This window comes from Athene noctua, chromosome 22 (genome assembly GCF_965140245.1).
Source record: "Athene noctua chromosome 22, bAthNoc1.hap1.1, whole genome shotgun sequence".
NCBI classification, from domain to species: Eukaryota; Metazoa; Chordata; class Aves; order Strigiformes; family Strigidae; genus Athene; species Athene noctua.
Genome location: NC_134058.1, coordinates 727,608 through 748,056, shown reverse-complemented (window position 1 = coordinate 748,056; position 20,449 = coordinate 727,608).

Below are 20,449 nucleotides of genomic sequence, written 5' to 3'. Positions count from 1 at the left end.
CAGGAAATGTCGGTGACCTCCAGCCAGCTGCAGCTTTGGGGACAGGGAATTTTCCAGGCAGAAGAGGAGAGCAGAAAGGAGCCGGGGGAGCGGAGACAAAGCACACAGGCAGCTCTGAGAGCTTCTCCCGAGACCCAGCAAGTGCCAGAGTTAATACATTTGCACGTGCTCTGCCAGCCATTAGAAATGTGCTTGTTCTGTCATTGCTCTGAGGCAATCACGGGGAAGCGTTTGTCCTCTGAGCACACAGGGAAAAATTAGAGTGCCCTGAGCTGAATTGGTCAGCCAAAAATAATGTACAGCTTTATCCTTGGAAGGAAATTGGGCATTGATTGGAGGACAGAAGTTTGGCGCAGTACTTAAAGCAAAGTGACATTTCCATACGTTAGGGAAGCGTGCGCGGTAGGCGTAATTCGGGGCGTAAATCACCAACTCCCAGCCCCGCTCGCAGGCCTTCACCTGGGGTCGGAGCAGAGCAGCTCTCAGCCGCGGGAGCCAAGAGATCCTGCCACAAGGATCGGCGCTTTAGCGCCGCTGAGAAACCCGGAGCGGGCGAGCGATGGGAAGGCTGGTACAGTCCTTGCCACGTCCTGGTTTCCCAGGCTGGGGGGAGGCGGTGGAGCGGATCAGCTTTGGCGGAGATGGGGGCAGCTGCCAGCCTGGGCCCAGCCTGCCCCAGCGTCCCGTCGCCTGCCCTCCACGGCTGCTGCGCAGCCCGGCGACGGCGGGGTGGGGTGAGACACGTATGGGGAACCGCTTCAGTTTTCAGGTGTGTGATTTTTGCATCAACAATGTATTCCCAAGTCTTTTTATTTTATTGAAGATGGCCTTAGCAAGTGTTTATATTCCTTCAGTTCCCATGCCAATATTAAGAGGGGAAAAACAGGCAACTTCTGGCTGAGGCAGTGATGAGATTCCTTCTGTTGCTGCTGACACAACGGTGGGAGGGTCTGAGCTTGATTTCTTCCTGGAGAGAGGCTGAGTAGAGACCCAGAAGAGAGCCTTTGCTAAAGCATCCTGCCGGCCCGAGGCGCCGGGCAGATGCGCGTTGCTGTCTGTACGTGCTGCCTGCGCGGGCTCCCGGCCGCTCAGCAAGCCCCGGCGTGCTGTAACCCAGCGGCATCCATCCTCCGCGCTGGGCAGCGGTTCCGGCCTCGATGCAGGAGGGATGACCTGTCGCTGCTGGTGGGTAAAAGCCCTCACAGAAGAAGCTCGGAGCTTGTCCGAGGTGCCGGCTCCTGCAGCCCGTGGCAGGCTCACGGAGGTAATTTCACTAGTTCTCGCCGGTGGACACCCCCTTAACGGCCTTTTAGGTCCAAGGGCCAGACTGGTGCTGCGAGTCCCCAGGCACCGGCACAGCGATGCCGGGGCTGGGATGCTCCCTGGGGGAGCAGCAGCCGCGGGGGGAGAAGCCCCTTCAGCCGGAGGCACTTTCCCCATCACAGTCCATCCAAACCGTGAGAAATTTCTCTCTAGTCCTATGAATATTTAAAGTAACTTGCCAGGATCTCAAGGGCTCCTATCTACCCTTCTTAGGCATGGTAATGATCTCTGAATATGAAATTAGGAATAATTATAACCCATTCATCCCTTTAATAATGAGTCAAGTAATTCCAGTGCTCGTTGGCAGAAGTTCTCTGAAAGTTTTCTGTCCCGCGTGAGCCAAAGCAATTTCACTGCCAGCTGAGTTAGTAGCTTTTCTCTTTGCCACATCTCATGGTCTTCCAATGCCTGGGGGGTGCAGCTGGGGGGGGGGTGCCTGCCTGGGGGCTGCCCCGGCCCTCCTGCTCCTGCCCTTGGCCTTGGGTGCTCCCCATGACCTCGCAGAGCCTCTGCATGGCACATGTGCGGGTGCTGACACGTGCTCGGGTTCTGCCCCACCCGAAAGCAATTTCCAGTTCCTCTCTCTGCGTGGGAAAAGGCATTGAGAAGCCTCCTGGTTTTCATTTAATTGATTCCGCTGTGGTTTTAATTAGCAAAAGGGGGATCAAGCTCCAACTCTTTGGTAATGAGGGCATTGGCTGCAGCTTATTTATGTTTTTCCATTAAAAGTGCATTGGTCTTTATCTCACTGCATTTTTCCCCTTCAAATAACTCACTCCTAATTACCTGCTCTCATGTGGATGGGCCGCTTCCATTTCATCGGCTTGTTTTTTAAAAGGCTGCTGATGGCAGAAACGCCGGAGAGCCGGCACCGAGTGGCGCAGATCGTGGCCGGTTCCTGCGCTCGCTGGGCTGAGCTCCGACGGGGCGTCGTTGGGGTCCCCGGTTCCTGGGCACGAAGCGCCAGGGAGCGATGGCTCTGAAGCGATCAGGAGTGCTGGTCCTTCAGAGCAAACGTCCCAATTCCAGCGGTAACTTGAGGAATTCCCAGGCACGTCCAAGGACGGAAAGCCAAGCGCTCCGTTCCCAAAGCTAATATATATATAGACAACAGGAGAAAAAAGGAGCTTATGGCTAAACATTACAGAAGCCTGAAGAGCACAGCAGTATTTTAAGCCACTGCCTGCTATCTTTGGACTGTGAGTCTCTGATGAGCACCAAAATATTTGCTTTTTTTGCCTTTATGGGTCTGCCATTCCACTGACAGAGTCTTGTCCTACTGACCTGAAGAACCTCAATTTCAAAGCTATTAAAGCCTGATTTTCTATACCAGGCTCCTGAGACAAGCACTAACTTTCACAGAATAATCCATTTCTTCCCTCTGAAAAAAAGAGACAAGACGTTAGATCTCCCGTTCAAAGGGAAGCCTGGGACGAGCCGCGCAGCCGGGCAGCGCTGCCTGTGTGCTGCTGATATTTCCCTCCGCAGTGTCCTTCCAGCGAGGAGCAGAAACTCTCCCTGGATAAATGCCCGTTGAGTAGCCACGGAGTGTCAGCTGTGTTTGCACAAGACAACTGCTGTTTACTGATAAAACACAAAGCCCGAGCCGCCGCGCTCCGTCCTGCCTGCGGGCAGAGCTGGGCCGCCAAGGTCAAGGCTGCAGCCGGGCGGGCAGGAGCCGGCGATCTCCTCCCTTCTCATGGGAAAAAGTAAACTTCCAGCCTCCTCCTCCTCCAAAACCTTTGGGTTTGCTTTGTCCCGGGAGCTTGCTGCTGGTCTGTGACAGAGGCTGAAGCTTTGCACAGATGCGACGGCCGCTCATCTTTGCACAGATGCACCATGCGTAGCCGCTGGGTGAGTCGATCCCACATCGCTGCCGCTTCCTTTGCCAAAATTTAAATGTAATAGAAAAGAAATAAAGAAATAGGCGTGACAGAGTAACACCTGAACTGCATTTCAGCACCTGCAGCAGGGTTTGCTGAAGAGCAAAGCCACGATCCCAGAGCGGGACGAGTTTTTCCAATCCGTCACAAAAAAGCCGGTTTCAAAGACTGGCCCAACTTTGCCGCCCGGGCCGCACTGACTTCATTCCTGGTCAAAGCACACGAGAGGGCAAGGGATGGTCACAGCGAAGGGAAACGTGCCAAATTCTGGGGCTGGCATCTCCTTTTGGTTACTGGGTGCTGGTGACTGAGCAATGTCCCAAAGCTGCCTCTGTGCGAGGAACAAAGGGAGCATTTGGCTAGAGGCCAATGGAGGGAGCTGGGAGTTGTGTCCTGGGAGCAAACTGGGCAGAATAAGTCAGGAACTCTGGGGTTCCCCACTCAGGTATGAAGGAACCAGTGGGACATGGTGGTGTTTTGCTGGGCTGTGCTATAGCAGGGCCGTGGGGACGCCCCAGCTCTCCCCTCCCACTGCAAACCCCTCGCGGTGCTCGCTTGGGCACCAGCAAACCCTGCAGCTGGCGGGGCTCCGCCGAGCCACCGTTTAATATTCTCAGACGTGATAACGCTTTGTTGGATAAGTGCTTTTTAAACCCTACAGATAGATAGAGTATCTGGAGTGGCATTTTAAAAGAGAAAATTGAGACAAGATTCATTACAGGCACCAGTAAATGTCAAACATTTTATCAACTGTGTAAAGTGCCGTGTTAAGCTGTCTTTTCCCCCCAAAGCTTGATTAAAACTATAAATGCCTTTTTAATATTAATATTATTCTCTTCTCTGTGCTGCTTGTTTGGTTATTTGCAATGGCAAGACAGGGCTGGCGGTTGGCGGAGGAGGCAGCGTGGGCAGGAGAGGCAGGGGTGCAGGCAGCAGGAGCCCCACGGCTTCGCTCAGCCCCAGCGACGCGGTTGCCTGGCTCTGGGCCGCCCCTGGGGAGGGGAACAGCCGCCACCCACCGCCCTGTCCCAGGCTGAGCCCTCCCGCCCCGGGACCCCCTCCCGGGCAACCTTCCAGGCCCGGCCCTGCTCTGAAATTCTTCTGCACATCTCTCCTACAAGGAGAGTTGTCTATAACAGGTCCTTCTCGCTAAGCTGTATTTAATTAAAAGCTGGCTCTTTGTTGCATGTGCTAATTAGCACTCTTTGCTTGGAGGCTCAGACTCAATCAATATCTAAATCCGTGGTCTAAATCAAGCGCAATAATAAATAGCTACGCGGGCTGTTTCACAAGGATCCCAAAGTTGTCGCTGCCATCGTCTGCAGCGTGAATTCACCACCGGCAGCACGAGCGGGTCTGCCAGCGCCAGCCCACGGGGCCGGAGGCAGCTCACACATCTCCACAGAGACTCCCTGGCTTTGCAGGAAACGTGCCCCTCAACGTGATTTTCCTCCAGAAATTGCCCGTGGTTCCAGCTAGCAGAGTAGTGCGCCGTGGGCAGAGCCGGCCGGGGGCTCCTCGCTGGCAGGACGCTGCTCGTCAGGGTGCAGCCTGAGCCCCTCCGCAGCCCCGCGGGTCGCTGCAGCATCCCTCCTGCCAAGCTGCCTCCTTTCACCGAGATGATCAGCACCGGCTTTTCAAACAAATTATTCATTATAAAAATTGCTTCTGTTACATCTGATCTTCTTAAAGGGTGCAGTTTCTGATAGTGGAACGAACTCATGAAAAATACATGACCTGGAGCATCTCTAGAATATTTATTTATCCAGCCAGTCTCGCCCGGGGCGTTGCGGTGCTGCCGGGGGTGCCCGGCTGTGGCGGGTGCCGGCATCACTCTCTGGCCGTGGCCGTGGCCGTGGCCGCCACCCCCGGAGTTGCCACCTCCGGCCCCACCAGACCTCAGTCGCGGCTCTGGGGACTGGGGCTTTGGCGTTTGGGGTTTCCACCCCGCTCAGTTCGTCCAGGCTCTGGGAGCTGTGGTTCCTCCTGCCGCTGGGTGAGGCTGAGCCTGTTTTTCCTGTGTTTTGAGGTTATTTTCCCTGCGAGCCACCTTCGGCCAGGAGCTGCTCTGGCATCTCCAGCTGCCTCCCTTTCCCTAGCTGCGCGAGTACCACCACCGCACCGTCAGATGGATGTGCTGACACGATGAGTTGTGCTGGGCTGTGGCACAGCAGCGAGGCTATCAATTAATTTTGCAGAGAGCGATGGGTGAAGTAAGTGACGGTAAATGAATGAACTCTGCTTGTGTGCAAATGGAAAGGCGGGCGGGAGGAGGGTGTGAGCACGGGTCCCATCACCTCACTGTGGAACTGTAAATTAATTTCAAATTCACACTGCTGTGCTAAATCTGCAAACTGATCCTTAAAGATCAGTGCTTTACCAAAACCATGCCATTAACTGGTGGGGATATTAACTGGTGCTGCCTATCTGCCCGTCACCTCGCACCGACGCTTCGCCTCGGCTGATAAACGCCGTTTAGCTGAGTTGCTCAGAAAGACGTGTACATCGAGGGGAAAAGGGATGCAGAAAGGAGCCCAGTGAGCGCTGGGGGGAGTCTGGAGGTGGCTCAGTTGTGACAAAATAGAAACTTAATGATACTGGGCAAGGCCAATGTGGGCCCAGTGTGATTCAGGCTTGGTGGCTTTGCCTTCAAGTGCTCAAACATGATAAATGAGGTAGGTAGTAACTGGTTTGTCGTCACTTAACAGCCTCGATGTGTTTGGGGCATGGTGGTTCCCTGCCTGGCACCTGATGGGAGCCAGCACGTCCCCCCCCTTGCACCCGAGGGACGTCCTCAAGGGAGAGACACGGATGGAGGATATTGGGGGATAACTCCACCCCTGCATCAGCACTGCTACTAAGCCGTGCGTTCAACCACAATATCAGAGAGTCTTAAATCCCATACCAAGAGCACCACGGAAGTGGATTAGAGCCATATATCTAATTACCACAGCAAGGGTTTTATTTATTTTTTAGGTATGGGCTGGGAGCGGGAGGTTCACATGAACACAGAGAGAGAACGGATGGTTGGCAACTCCCATCTGTGCAGTCCTACAAATCACCCGTGATTCACAGTTATATAAAGCTTCTTATATAGTAAACAATCTTGTTAATAAAAGCAGAAGTACAAGGTCCAATGTAATCCAGCGAGTGTGACTAACTGGATTTAAAGGCTCACTCCCGGTGCTCAGTGCAGAAGCAGAAAGATCCCTCAGATCTTACAAGAACTAATTTTTCCAAAGATGCTCAGCAGTGATTGTTCCCCCCCCCCCCCCCCAGAGAAGGGACGATGACACGGAAATAGGTTAGCGTGGTTTATTTTTTTTCCAACTGCCTTTCCCAGAACGGCAATGTGAACAGCCCACGCGGGTACTCCCGCTCTCCCCCTCCGTGGGCTTCGCAGCCGCAGAGGCGGGTCCAGAGCCCAACTCCCACCTCCCACCACGGCCACGCCGGGAGGAGCCCGGATCCAGCGGCAGAGCCCAGGCCATGCCAGGGCCCTCGCAGACCACCACCGTCCCCGTCCCCTCCTGCAGCCCTTCCTCTCGGGCCCTCAGGCCATGGGGGGGACGGTCGGTTTGCTCTGGAGGCGACGCTCCCCACCTTGCTGCGGGTGACCCATGGGCTTGGCTCTGGCACTGATGGGCCCCCCACCACCACCAGCCTCGGTGCGTTCTTGCTGGCTCAGTGTCAGGACAGAAAGCTCCTTTTCCTTTCAATAAAGCCTTGATTATGGGGTGACCATCACCTCCCGGGGTGCTTTCGCAGGGATAAATGCGTTCCCATGATCTGTGGCGCTTCATGTCTTCCCTGTAGCAGGAGCTTTTCCAGCTTTCCATCTCCAGGTCTGCAGTGGGATGAGTTGGATCTTCACGTTCCTGTGATGGGTTTTTTTTGCGCCATTTGTTGCCCCTGGAAAGGGAACGGTGAGATTTGGTGCGCAGTCTGGAGAGAGGAGTGGGCTTTGGGGAGGGCTGTTGAGAAGGAGGCTTTGAGAACAGCGAATATTTATAGAACGTTACAGCAATGGCATTTGCAGATAATTTTGGATATTAAGGGAAGATAGCAGCATTTGCTTTCCTAGCTATGCAAGGTATTTGTGCTGACAGCCTTCCCCGCGGAGGCACCGTTCCCATCACTCGCTCGTAAAACCTCTCACGACTTTTTGTTCTTCTCAGAGACAGCAAGTGGGAGAGTTCTCCCCTTCCCGAGGCAGCGCCAGCCTCGGTGCTGCCTTCAGCGTTCCCAGACTGGGAGCCCCGGCTGGCGCCTGCCCCGGGGGCTGGGGCAGCTTTGCCGGGGGGGTCTTGGTGGGGAGCCCCCCACTCTGCCCTCAGCCCCTCGCTCAGGCTGCGCCGCTCGTCAGAGGAGCAGAGAGTAAGTGGAAACAGCCAAATTAATTTAAGCACCTGCCAGACCTCTGCCTTCACTCGAGTGGAATAAAATTTTATAATTACAAGAGTGTGCTTTAATTACGTATTTGAAGAACTAGAGGTTCAGCTTTGGCGTTGACAAGGAGGAGCCCACTAATGGGCTCCTTTACCATCCCGCGCTGGCGCGTGCCCTGGCGATGCCGGCCCCGGCGCAGGAGGCCGCGGGCAGCGTCCCGGCGGTGCGGGCGTGGGTGCCCTCCGGGGAACGCTGCGCTGCTCTATTTTCCCTGGCCCTACCGGTGTCGATTCAGCCGCCGTACGCCGAGGTGCCATATGTCATCTTTTCCTACAGCCTTTTTAAAGTGCGAAGAAAGAGACAACTGTGAGAGGTGGCATTTCCACGCTCGCTACCGCAACATATGCTTTTTGTGAATAAACTCAGCCTATTATAATACAGGCAACAGGTAGCGTGACATATTGCCGGGCTATTCTGGAGCCTTGGAAAGTGCAAGCGCTGGCCTCCGAGCTGGCCCCTGCGAGGAGCCGGCTCCTGCGAGGGTGCTGCCCTCCCGGCGTGTGCTGGGGCTGGGTCCCGCCGCGGAGGACGCCGATACCCGGCTGCACCCCCCGCGGGGCTGCGGGGGGCTCGGGCTGCCCGGCCATAACCCTGGGCGCTCAGATCCATAAACGCTTCTTCACTCACCAACACAAACTCTTTCCAGCTCATTTGGCTGCGATAGCTCTTCGGACCCCTGATGTACAAGATCCAGCTGTTGGCTGCGGGCTCCCCGCTTGCCTAATTTCCCATTTCTCTCTTTTCTTTCTTTAAAATTCTGCTTAACACTCCCTGGGCTCGGGAGCCATCGCAGCGTCCCCAGCGGTGGCCGTTCAGGCCGGCTGACTTATGTAAGTGAGGGAGGGACCTCGCAAAACTTCCTTCGTTCTGAGGCTTATTTAATTAAAAGCCAGTTTTATGGTGCATGCGCTAATTATAACTTTTTAGCCCAGAGGATCGAAATGAACTTGTTGCTTACAACTCTGTAATTCAAATCTACTGCAGTTAGTTTGGATGCTCACAAATTTTCAAAACAATTCATCGATATAAATGCGATTTGCTGATATGATTTTTTTTTTTCTCATTTGAAATCTTTTTGTACGCTTATATGCAAAGGAAACTGCCTGGGGATATGTTTCTTGCAAAAAGTAGGGATGCTGGTTCTTGAAAGGATTATGCTGGTGAACAGTAATAATTACCCGGTTTTCAGTACTGCAGTGTAAAATATCCCAGGCAACTGAGCACTGCAGAAGGGGAAACTGCCCTGGGGAAACACCGAGACATTTTCTCTGGTGAGAATGGCAGCGATTTCCCATCAGGACAAGCTGTTGAGACTTTAATCTGGTGTTTTCCTTAGAAGTAAGTAGGTTGCCAGAAAGCTGGACCCGTCTGTGATTGAAGGGGAAAGGGTGAGAAAAGCAAGAGGCCATTAGTCCCTTGTTAACGACCTGCAGGTTCTTTCCCTCTCGGGCAGCTCCAGGGATCCACGGCAGCAGTAGAGATGATTTCAGGGTTTGGCCGTGGTGCTTTCTGAGTGACGTGTAGGGTTCGGGGAGCTCTGAAGCACTCTGAGAGGTGAAAGGGAGGCCCGTAGTGCATTGCTGGTGTGGGGGGCAGTGGGGCGGGCAAGGCCCGCGATGCCGAGCGCCCGTGGGGATGCGGCACGGCCCAACCCGGTGCCGTGCCCTCAGTTCCCTCCGTGGCTGGAGGCGTTCGGTGTCGCCTGTGACAGCGATGGCAGAGCCAGCGGCCGGGGAGCGGCCGCCCCCCAGTTGGCCGTGTGGGGCCGGCTGTCGGTGGGTCACGGCCCATGGATGTGATCCTGCTGTCGGAGCACACGGTGCCTGTGCCGCAAGATAACGGTGATCGGAAACGACTCCTCATCCCCGCGGGCACGTGCGCTGCCAATCGCAGCAATTCTGTCCGTGATGGAGCCAATTAGCCCCGTGGCTCTGCCGGCGTGGTGGCGCTGGCCGGGGGTGCCTGCGCATCCCAGGGCGACCTGTCGGGCACGAGCGGTGCCGGTGCCGGTGCTGCACCATAACCCAGAGTCCTGGCATCTCCTTCCCTCGCTGGCACGCCGCAGCCAGAGGCCACGAGCCGCGGGGAGCCGCAGGGATCTCACGAGGCAGCGGCGCGTCACCTGCCCCAGCTCAGGGTAAGTCACGGCCCCTGCAGCACTGCCCCGGTGTGAGCACCGGCCTGCCCCGCCGTTCGTGGCCTCTGTATCGCTTACTTGGGGCAGACTGGGAAATCTGAAAGGAAAAAAAAAACCAAAAGATGAGTCTAAGTATAGAGTGGAAAAGGGCAACGCTGAATTTATTCTAGAGAGTGGAGCTGGGTCTCCTGAGTACAAGCAGCAGCTGTTTTTCCTGAATGCACGGTGAAAGATTGGGGCAAAGTCTCCCAGGAGTTTTTAATTTTCTGTCCAGTGATTTCAGAGCTGTTTCCAGCCCGACTCACAAGTCCCTGCGGCGGGAGGCTGCGTGTATGCTGATGTGAGGAGGATGCTGCAGCGCTGGCCCGGCCGAGATGCCCTTTCCCAGCTGCGTCCTGGCTGCCGGCCCCAGCAGCTCCTTTCCCCGAGCACGGATCACACCCTTCAGCTCCGTCCGGAGGCGGCCCGACAAGCAAAGGACGTGGAAATATTTCCCACTGAGCAGCAGCCCCCTGCCACGCACTGAGCCAAGGTGGTGGCAACCAGCTGGGTGGCCTGGGGAGCCTTTGCACCAGCAGCCCTTACTCGTTCAAAATTACTTATTTTGATAAAACAGATTACTCTGGAGGAGAAGGAGACTGTCTGTCCCTTTTCAGGCTGGAGTAAATCAGTGTTTTTTCCTTTTGCCCTTGTTTGTTTGCCATGTGTCCTGAGCCTCTGGATGGAAGCCGAGTGCGGAGCGCTGCAGTGGCTCATTCGGAGCATCGGTGGGCAAGTGCTTGAAGCCGGGCACCGGCTCCAAATGCCACTTGCAGCGAGCCCAGGAGCCCTTATTCTGCGCTTCCAGGAGTACCGGCAGCGAGCTGCTTGCTCCACCTCTGCTGGGGAAGATGATATTTTTGCTTCAGTTTATTATAAATAAACATCCAGGGAAATATTAAGTCAGGAATTAAATTCCAGCTACTTACAGGATTGACAGAGGAGTACATCGACTTAGTCTGAGGGGTAAGATGACAGAGGCTTATGCAAATAGAGCAGCTTACGCGTGGCTCTGGCTCCCCGGCGGGGACGAAGGGGGGGAACACGAGCCGGGTCCTGCCGAGGGGGGAGAGAGCAGAGGTTCAGCCCCGTCCTTAGCTGCCTCCTTCCCCACTGCTGGTGCATGAGGAGTTTGCATTCAGAGGGGGGGAAACGCAGTAAATCTTGTTGAAAAGGTTGCAATCTGTTAATAAGCAAATTGCTTATTTAATTATCTTAATTATGGTTTTGCAGAGCTAATGTTATTGCCAATACAAAGGGTAAAAAAAAAAAAGAGAAAAGAAAAAAAAAATACTTCTGGATTATCAAAGGCTCGATTAGAGGCAAGTGAGGAACGTGTTTGAGTTCAAAGCCTCGATTGCTCTCGCGTGCTCTTGGTCAGGCGGGCTGAAGGAGCCGGAGGGAACAGGCCAGGCCGCTCCCCGCCGCGGTCAGTGCCAGGAACGGCCTCGCCGCTGCCGGCTCCCGCACGCTGGGGCTGGGTTTGCGTTTGGCTTTTCACCAGCACGACGTTCCCTGGCTTTGAAAAACCCACACAAATGCAACAACGTTGGCTCGAGCCGAGGAGGAGTGACCAGCTGCCGCGCCTCGGCACCTTTCGCCGGTGTGGTTACAGGGACTCGGATTCCTCCGCGACAGAGCGAACCGGGCTGTGCTGGCGCCCGGCGCTGCACGCGGCCGTGACATCGCCAGTCCCCTCCGCGGTTCTACAGCCGAGACCAAAACTGTGTTTCATCCTCCTGCAGCCGAGGACGGGGAGTCGGCAGAGCTCCGTCGGGAGACGCTCTCGGGGCAGCACCGCCCCCGCGGTGGCCAAACACCCGCCGCTCCGTCCTCGCCCTCCCTCCAGCGCTCTCCCCCCGTGCGATGGCCTCTGCGGGAAGATGCGACATTTCAGTGGCTGAAACTCACAACGGCCAACGCGCCGGTGGGGATAAAAATAACTTCGGGTTTTCAAGGTGCGCAGATGTCGGCTCTCGGTCGGCACAAGGTGAACAGGGAAGGGCGAGGCCCCGTTCAGCCGGCTGCTGGCAGCCCCTGCAGAGCCCGCGACAGAACCGCCAGTGCGGTGTTTAAGCGTATGCTTAAATGTTGCACTAATTAGGGCTTGTGAGAACACGTGTGGTAATTAAATTTTTTTGCTGTTAAAACCACAGCGACTATTATTGTATAAATAGACGGAGCAAAAGCAAATATGTTTGTTTCTACCTTACCTTCTGTGTTAGAGGAAGAAGCACCAGCTGCCTTAAAAAACAGATTTATCATTCACTCAGAGCACAGTTTAAAAAAAAAAACAAAACAGGAATAAACAGTGAAGTCAAAATATTTGGTTTCCACAGCAAGCCGAGGCTCCTGCAGGACTTCTTGTGGCGCAGAAGCTGAGGAGCCGCACGCCACAGAGCCGTGGAGTAAAATGAAGGGAAGAACATTTTGAGATCAAAAGGTGCCTGTTCAGCTCGGGTTGCTTCGGCATCGAGCTATCGCGGCGCCGAGTCACATCGTTCCAAGGGCACGGAGCCACACTCCACGACAGAGGCATTTTCTCCTATCAAATTGGGGCCATTTTCAGTTTAAATGACAACTGTGGGGTTTGGAGGATGAGTTCCGGGCAGCGGGGAAAGCACGAGGCTCTGGAAAACCAGAGAAAAGGAAAACTTTGCCTCACACCAGCACTGGTGCAGGAGATGCATGTTCCCTGTGCCCGCGTCCTCCCTGCACATTCCTCCCCGCCTCTACTTGGCCCGACCCCATCCTGGGAAGGTGAAATTATAGATAAATAATAAATAATAAGTGCAATGAAAGGTGTCCCCAGCATCAGGGAACCAAGTCCCGGCTCCTTTTCAGAGCAGCGAGCCGATCTCCGCAACCCGCTCACCAGCCCGAAGTTGGCCAAACTTTCAGGCGCTTCGGAGCCTGGTAGCCGAGACGTGTGGTTCCCACCACCCACCTTTCACCTGCTGGGGAGCTGAATAATCCAGTGTTCCCCAGCCCCGGACAGAACAAGCACGTCGTAAATACTCATCTGCGCAACTGAAAGCATTAGCCCTTGTTTCCTTGAGTGGAACTAACTGAAAATTGATGATAGTTTTCTGAAAAACGCAAGATTATGTACACAGAAGCAATTATATGTAAACTTATTAATTATTTAACAGCTTGTTAATGAGCGAGTTTTGGTCTCGGGGCTCAGGCGGTCCCACCTGTTGGCTGCTGCGGGCGGCCGCGCGCGGGGAGCGGGGAGCCGAGGGACCGAGGTGCGTTTCAGGCCTGGAGCTTTGGCCTTGGGGGCCGAGCAGCGGGAGGTGGCGGTGGAGAGACAGCGGCGGGGCCAGGCCCCGGCGGCGCCTCAGACCTCTGCAACTCCAGCGCCCGACGCCTGCTCGCAGCCTGGGAGCATTAGCTGCGTGATACGCTCTTGAAACTCATTAAACATGTATAAATGCAAATAATTTGATTTTCTAATGCAAGCGGACAATTTGCATTGATAGAAAATGCGTGTTCCTTGAGCAGCGCCGGCGTGCCGGAGCCCCACAAGACTGCCAGTGCCCCCTTCGAGCCTCTTGTAAACAGAGCTTCTCACTTTTTCCAGAATTCCCCAACATCCCGAGCTCTGCAGCGTGCTGCACGCGTTACCGCTCGGTGCCGCCGGGTGTGGGAGCTCCGGGTCAGGTCCCACTGTGTCACAAACCCGCTGCGGTCACTGTGGAGGTGACAGCAGTAACGTTTCTCTCAATACCTGTTGTGGTGCCCCTTTCAGAAATATTTTTCACGTCATTACGACTAGTGCCAAAATTGCGACACGCGCAGGACACGCGAGGACTGGGGGGGATGAAATCCAGCAAGCCGTGTTCCTTGGGCTTGGTGGAAGATTTGTGCATGAAAAAACTAACACTTGCAAATGTAAATAAGGGGAGGTACATTACTTATGTAAAGCAGATTATGTGTGTTACAGATAGATTACTTATGTGTCAGTGGACACGGAAGGCAAAATATTCCATGTAATTGTGTCCACGGATTCCTTTACACACAGAAACAGCCCCAGACCGTGGTGCCGCAGCCTGATGGATGCCGATTCCCGGCTGAGGAGCAGGATCAGCAGGAGCCAGCTGGGGCCGGGGCCAGGGCCAGGGCTGGGGCAAGGGCTCGTTTAGGAACTTAAACTCAGCTGCAGAGGAAACTGCTTGATGGCAGAGGGTGAAGCTATAAATTACCCCATCAAAGGGCAAGTTGCTTCTTGGTGCTTTCACGGCCTTTCTCTCTCTGTGTGCTGTTCTGGAGCAGAAAAGCCTTGCTCTTTTCTCGCAAAGCAAAACCTACGAGCCCAGAGAACGGTGCATTTCCCTGAGATTCTGTGTTGAATTGGTGTTAGAGGAGAGAAGCGGGAATATCTCACAAAGCGAGCGGTGAGAGGGCGGCCCTTTGGAGTTCCTCCTCCAGGCAAACCGTGTCCTTTCCCCATGGCAGGAGGGCACCAGCGCTCGGGCCCGTCGGTGGGGATGTCGCTGCCCGGCCCAGCCTTGGGTCGGGCAGTCTGGGACAAGGCGGGAGCAGGGCAGGACCTGGCTGGACCGGGGAGCAAAGCGCAAAGTCGCGGTGGCGGGATGGGCGTGGGCGCTGCCGCCGCCGCATCTCTGCTGGGTTTGGCTGATGCTCTGGTGCAGAGGCAGCCCCTCGCAAGGGACTGATCGATTCGTTTGCAATTTAATTCTCTTTCCTCTTCAGACAGGAGGATATTTTCTATAATATATCTAGATTATTCAAATTTAATATAATCTGCTCCCAGATTTCAGAGCCAGGTTGGCAGCAGCGGGGGTTTTTTCCCCTCCGTGAGCTAATTTGCTAATTCCTAAAGGAAGTGATGCAAGATCTTGTTAATGGAAATCTGCAGAGATTGTGATTCAGTTTGGGCAAACAGGAAAGCTGTCAGGCAGCAATCTGAGCAATGGAAAAATTATTAGGAGCATTATTAGAGGCACATAAATGCCATTAGCATAAATGGGAACAGATAGACAGGGGTTCTGATGTTTCGGTGATCATTATGGGGGAAATGGGATTCCACGTCAGTCAGGAAAGCACATTCCCGTACTTTATTGATCATTATGAACATGACAAGCAGAGTGGATGTGACTTCTTTGCATTTTAAACATTAAAATCTGCTGTGGAGGCTCCCGCAGCCTCAGCCAGGCCGGGCAGGGACCCTCCGGAGGCAGCTGCCTGCAGCCTGGCAGGCTGATCTCCACGGGCAGGCGTTTCCTCCCAAACCTTCACAGTTAAAAAGTTCTTTTAAAAGCTGCGAGCAGAAGCTGTTGGCAGCAGGTATTTAGATGTCTCGGTGGAAATACTTCCTGCAGAAGATGTGTAGGTTTAGGGGGGAAAAAAAAAAAAAGAAGTCCTATCACATTTTTGAGTATGTATCGCTGATGAGGAGTTTCATTGCATTATTCATCCTGGAAACTGTAAACTAAGAAAGTTAAAAAGAGGGAAATTGCTGCTGTAAGCCGAGGTGTTTTAACATGCAAATGATGGCTTTTATTCCTAGCGATAGAACTGTTAGATTTTTAATTTTACACACTGTGTGCTCGGTTCGCTGTCTGTGCAGGCACGGCAGTCCTGCAGCTCTGACTGGGGTCTCCCCTATTTCCATTGCTGTCAAGCAGCTCTCAGACCTGTGATAATTTAATTAACCTGCCCTATTCTGCCACGTCTAGAGCAGAGGAAAAGGATCCAGACATTCAGGGAGTTACTTCTTTGCCTGAGCACATACATCTCCTGCACAAAAGTCACGGAACAGCAATTTCCCCACCTGGAGATCTCATTGTGGGTTTTAAAATTGTAGAACGTTTTCATAGACACGTGTCAACTGCTTGGGGGAAAGAAGAAAGCAATCTGTTAGACGGACGGGCAGTGAAGCTCCAGGGGAAGCTGGGAGCCGCGGCTGGCTGAAGTGCTGCGTGTCGTCACGTTTGATAGCCGGCTGGAAAACCAAGGAGCTTGCACAAGGGCAAAGGAATTTCAGAAGTTTAAAGGTAAGCTTTGACCCTGCCGCTCGTCAGTGTGATGCTTCGAAGCTCTAAAAATAGAGTGTCTCTGGCAGAGGAAAGATATTTTTGGAAAAGCTTGTTACTGCAGCCAATCTCGATGCGTTACCGCAGCCCCTGCTCGGAACCTGCCTTTAATTTCCCTCCGCACGGGAATTTTATGAAGTGCCAAGAAAGCTGGTGCGTGCCCTTGCAAAGCGGCACCCCCGGACCAAGGGACCCACCCTCCTGGGGGGTCACGTCCCGCTGCGGCAGAGGTGAGGCCGGGGGGTCCCTGCCTGCCGTAACGTGACATGGGGCCTCTTTGCGTGTCTTGGCCAACCCCCAACCCGTGAGGGGTGGCCGGGGATGTCAAACCCGGCCAAACATCCCCCCGGGCCCCTGCACGGGGGCTGGGACAGCTCCAGGAGGACGTGGGGTAACACCGGGATTTCAGAACCAAACTAATGAGCTGCTTGTAATCAGGTAGTAGGGCCGGGAAGAGGTGAGAGCCCCGAGAGACGCAATTAGTCATCACTTCACTCAAGGCACCACAGCGAAGCCTGATCTGAACCATTAGAAAACCTGATCCCGTGGGTAGTGCATGTGCCTCGTAATGAACTTGAAGGGAATGCCCCTGGCAGTTTATTTACCAAAATCACTGCTCAAAACACTCTTTGAGAGGGACTCTAAATACAGGGAAGTGGGTAGAAATGACAAACTCCAGCTAGAAATCCGTTCAGAGAGAGCAGGCGTGTGAGGTGTATTTTTCTTTTTGTAAATGAAAAAGGAAAAATATATTCTTTTTGCTCTTGGCTCCCAGCAGAGAGCTCACGCCAGCTCCGTCACGTCTCCCTGGTAATGACGGAAGCTGCCTTGGATGGCTCGTACAAGCACTGAAATTAATACCCTTCCTCACTGGAAGTGGCATATCCAACTACTCCCCAAAAGGTGGACGTTAATACTCTGATTTGCAGTTGTTAGACCTTTGCTCTGGCCTCAGAGTTGCGGAGGGGGGGAATGACGGGGGAAAGCTCAGCTCTGGAGTTTGGGTACCCCAGCTCCGTGCCTGCAGCATCGGTGGAGAGAAACACCCCTGGGGACACCTGATCCTATCGGAAAGGTTGTGCCGTGACCTCTCCCGCATGAGCTCGCTGTCTCGGAGCATTTTCAATGCAAGAAATGGAGAGAGAAATCTTCATGGATGCAGCCTCATTATCTATGTGGCATTTAAGCGTAATTTATGCCCGACATCTCAGCACTTCTCTGGTAGGAAATTGCATTGTTGGTTCCCCAGCTCTCAGCTTCTGCAGCAACTGTGTCAGAAATATTGAAATAAATCGATCCGGCTTGAGTTCCCTCTGCATTTTTATTGCTGGTTTATCAGCGCAGGCAAGGCACTAAGTGAGTTATGTTCATGGGAGGAGGAGGAGGAGGAAGGCGAAGGTGTGGTGGTCTGGCCGCTCATGCTTTTGCTAAAAAGGGGTTTGGGCATCTCAGCGATTGCCGCTGCCCAGGTCCAAGGATGTGGCTGAATTCTCTGTACCTCGAGATATCCTTCTTCTCTTTTTTTTTAATCGCATCCTAATTAGGGAACCAGCAAAAGCTTTTTTTAAAAAAAAAAGAAAAGAAAACAAACAAAATTAATGAGCACCATCAGGGGAGGAAAAAAGCGTTTCCTGGCCGGAGTCCTTGGCATGGGTAGGAAATAGCTGCTCTTCTTGGAGAGCATTTAGTCCGCTGTGAGCTGCCAGCTGAGGAAGTCAAGTGAAAACCAAGTGCCTGGAAGCCGAGTTCACTGCAGCCTCCCTCTGCTTCGCTCATTTAGTGCCTCAGCCTTAGCAGTGGGTACTTGGATGTTTATTCCCGGACTAAATTGCTTTTGGAGCTCCGACTCATTTGTCAGTGAGAGAGAAAACAAGCTGTCATTTGGACTACCAGCCTTCGCAGCTCCTGCTCCTGGTTGGTTGTGCTCGCACCGGGGAGGTGCGCGGACGAGCACCCTCAGCCACGGGCCGACGCCGTCCCCGTCGCACGCTGCGATCGAGGCGGCCGGTGGGCAGGGGGGGAGCCGTTAGCATCTTGCTAATTAAACCCTTCCATGAGGACCCGGGCTGGCAGCCGAGTTACAGCGGGGCCGAGCGTCCCCAGGGCCAGCCGCTGCCGTTCCAGGAATCCCCCGGAGCATTCCATGGGAGCAGCCTGGGCTCCCTCTGGCTCCTTGGCAGCCGCTCTGCCCGGAGCTGTTCGCTGCCAACGTTTGCCAGCGTGGAGAGGAGGCTCCTGGCGCTGGCATCTGCAAGAGGCTGACACACGTGGAGTCGCGCGTCGGAGCTGCAAACTCTTGTGGGAAAAGTCAGAGTCTCTATCAAATGTCGGAGCTTCCTGGTTCCCCTGTGAGGTGGGCTTTGCTCAAAAGAAGCATCACGAGGTGCTCCCACGAAGCAGGAGGCTGCCTGGTGCAGGCCGCAACCCGAGTAAAAGTTAAGAGATCCCCCGCTCCTGTTTCTATGACATTGGGTAGCAGCCCATGGCGTAGACCTCCTCCAGTCGCATATCCCCCTGTACGATTTGGGGGTCAGTGTTCTAACCCTTGTGTTTGGTTCCTCCTGGCCAGTGTATATGTTAAAGTTGAATTTTTTTGCTTGTCCTCACTTTGGGGTTTTTTGGCTGGTTGGCCTCTCTTGCCCCTGGGGAACGGGTCCTTCCAAAAGCCAAGTCTTGCCTTTGGGCATCACCCGCTGCTGCAGCAGCCACGCTGCCTGGCTGTGGCCAAGGGTGTGACTGCAGACAAGTGAAATGCTGATTCTAGCGGCTATTTCTGGAGTTCCTGGAGTCGTTTTCCATGGCTTTAAGCCTTCCATTGTGAAGGCTGTTGGCATCATGGGCCACTTCTGCAGCCAGCGCTCCCTTCCCCACACCAGCCTTGCCTTTCCTCCCAAGTGTTGAGCAGCAAATGTTTTCCTTGTAGGCTGCCTGAAAAACTCATTGCAGGGGAAAGATTCATAAAACCTTATCTTCATCCTTGAGACCTGCTTCACAAAGGCAGTAGGAGGTAACTCGCTGGTCTTCAACCTCTGCCACATACTGGCCTGTGAAAGTCCTTGCTTCGTGACGATTGTGCCTCCTGCACGTGTGTCCTCTTTCTCCGTGGACCATCCCAGCTCTCTGGAGAAATCATCAACTCGTTTCTAGTCCACAGGGAAGAGATGCTAGATTGTTTTTTGAGAAATGTTCCTTTACAGTAGAACTTCCAGAATTTGCCCCAAAGTTTTGGGTAAGAAGAACATGGTTTTCTTACTTTGGCATGAAGTTAGGAACCCAAATGGAGACATTTAATGCCTCACAGGGATTATTAGGAACAGAAAAGCATGGGAAAGAAATCATGCCATAAATCCAAACCTTTCTGTAAGCTCTAAATCTGTTACATGCTAGACCATAGTCTTCTAAAACAAAAGTGACTGCACCAAATAGAGACTGTTATTGTTTAAATATTTCTGCTGGGAAATGCTGCATGAAGAGAAGACACAATAGCTGCCCTGACGTGAGATTTATTAGAGCAAGTTGGCACCAGTCTATTTGTAGGGAGTGGAATATGCGTGTAGAGATTATACCAGATTTACAGTGATTAATAATGGATTGGACACGGCAGACTTCAAAGGGTTTGGCTCCCTCGCAGTTTGGTAGTAGGTTGAGTTGAAATAAAATTGCAGATTCGCTCCAGTGGTTCAAACAAGTTTTTTTTCCTTGGAGAGCAAGGTTTTTTACTGGTCCTCCTGCCCTCGCTCCGCTTGGCTTTGTGCAGGCAGCGTGGCACCACGCTGAGGTTGCCACCGGGCTTGGCACGGTTCCCCAGGGGGACCTGCTTGCCACCACGGCCAGACCCGTCTCCGGTGCTGTGGCCTGGGAGGTGCCGGCCCCAAGGAAACCGCTGCACTGGCCAAAACCAGCCCCGCGGCAGGGAGAGGGTCTGCTGGGGGAGGGCGAAGCCCTCCGCAACGGGAAGGAACCGGGAGCTCACCTACCAGGAGGATGAGCGGGGATTTTGTCATCAGTCTGAGGGATTAAGTGAGCCGGGAAATGTAGGACATCCTTCTCCTCACAATGTCGTCTGCGCACACACAGACCTCGAGCTATTTTTAAAGACCTTCCAGCATACGCTCAGTGGCTGTAACTTTTGGTATTAAACACTTGAAATCTGCCCCTTGCAGCAGGGGCTGCCTCTCCTCCCACTTTGTCTGGAGGCTCTCGACCACACCGAGGAGAGCACAGCAAACAGAGGTCAAGGCTTCTGAAATTAATAAGTGTTACTAATTTTGCATTATCATAAATATACTCTCATTTCATCTTTCCCAGGCAATTTAGTGGCGTCCTGCACGCAGCTGCGATCGCGCTCTGCCCAGCCATCTCTCCTCGAGCGCTCGGCTCTGTGTGTGTGATTGTGTGTGTGTGTGAACTAACGCGCCGTCACGCAGACGCGCCAGGGAAAGGCCAGGGCAGGCGCGAGCTGCTGAGGAGCCTCAGACGAATTGTGTTTCGTAAGTGAGAAATGCCTCGGCGTTAATCAAGCGTTATTGTGGGTTATAGCTGGGAGACATCTCGAG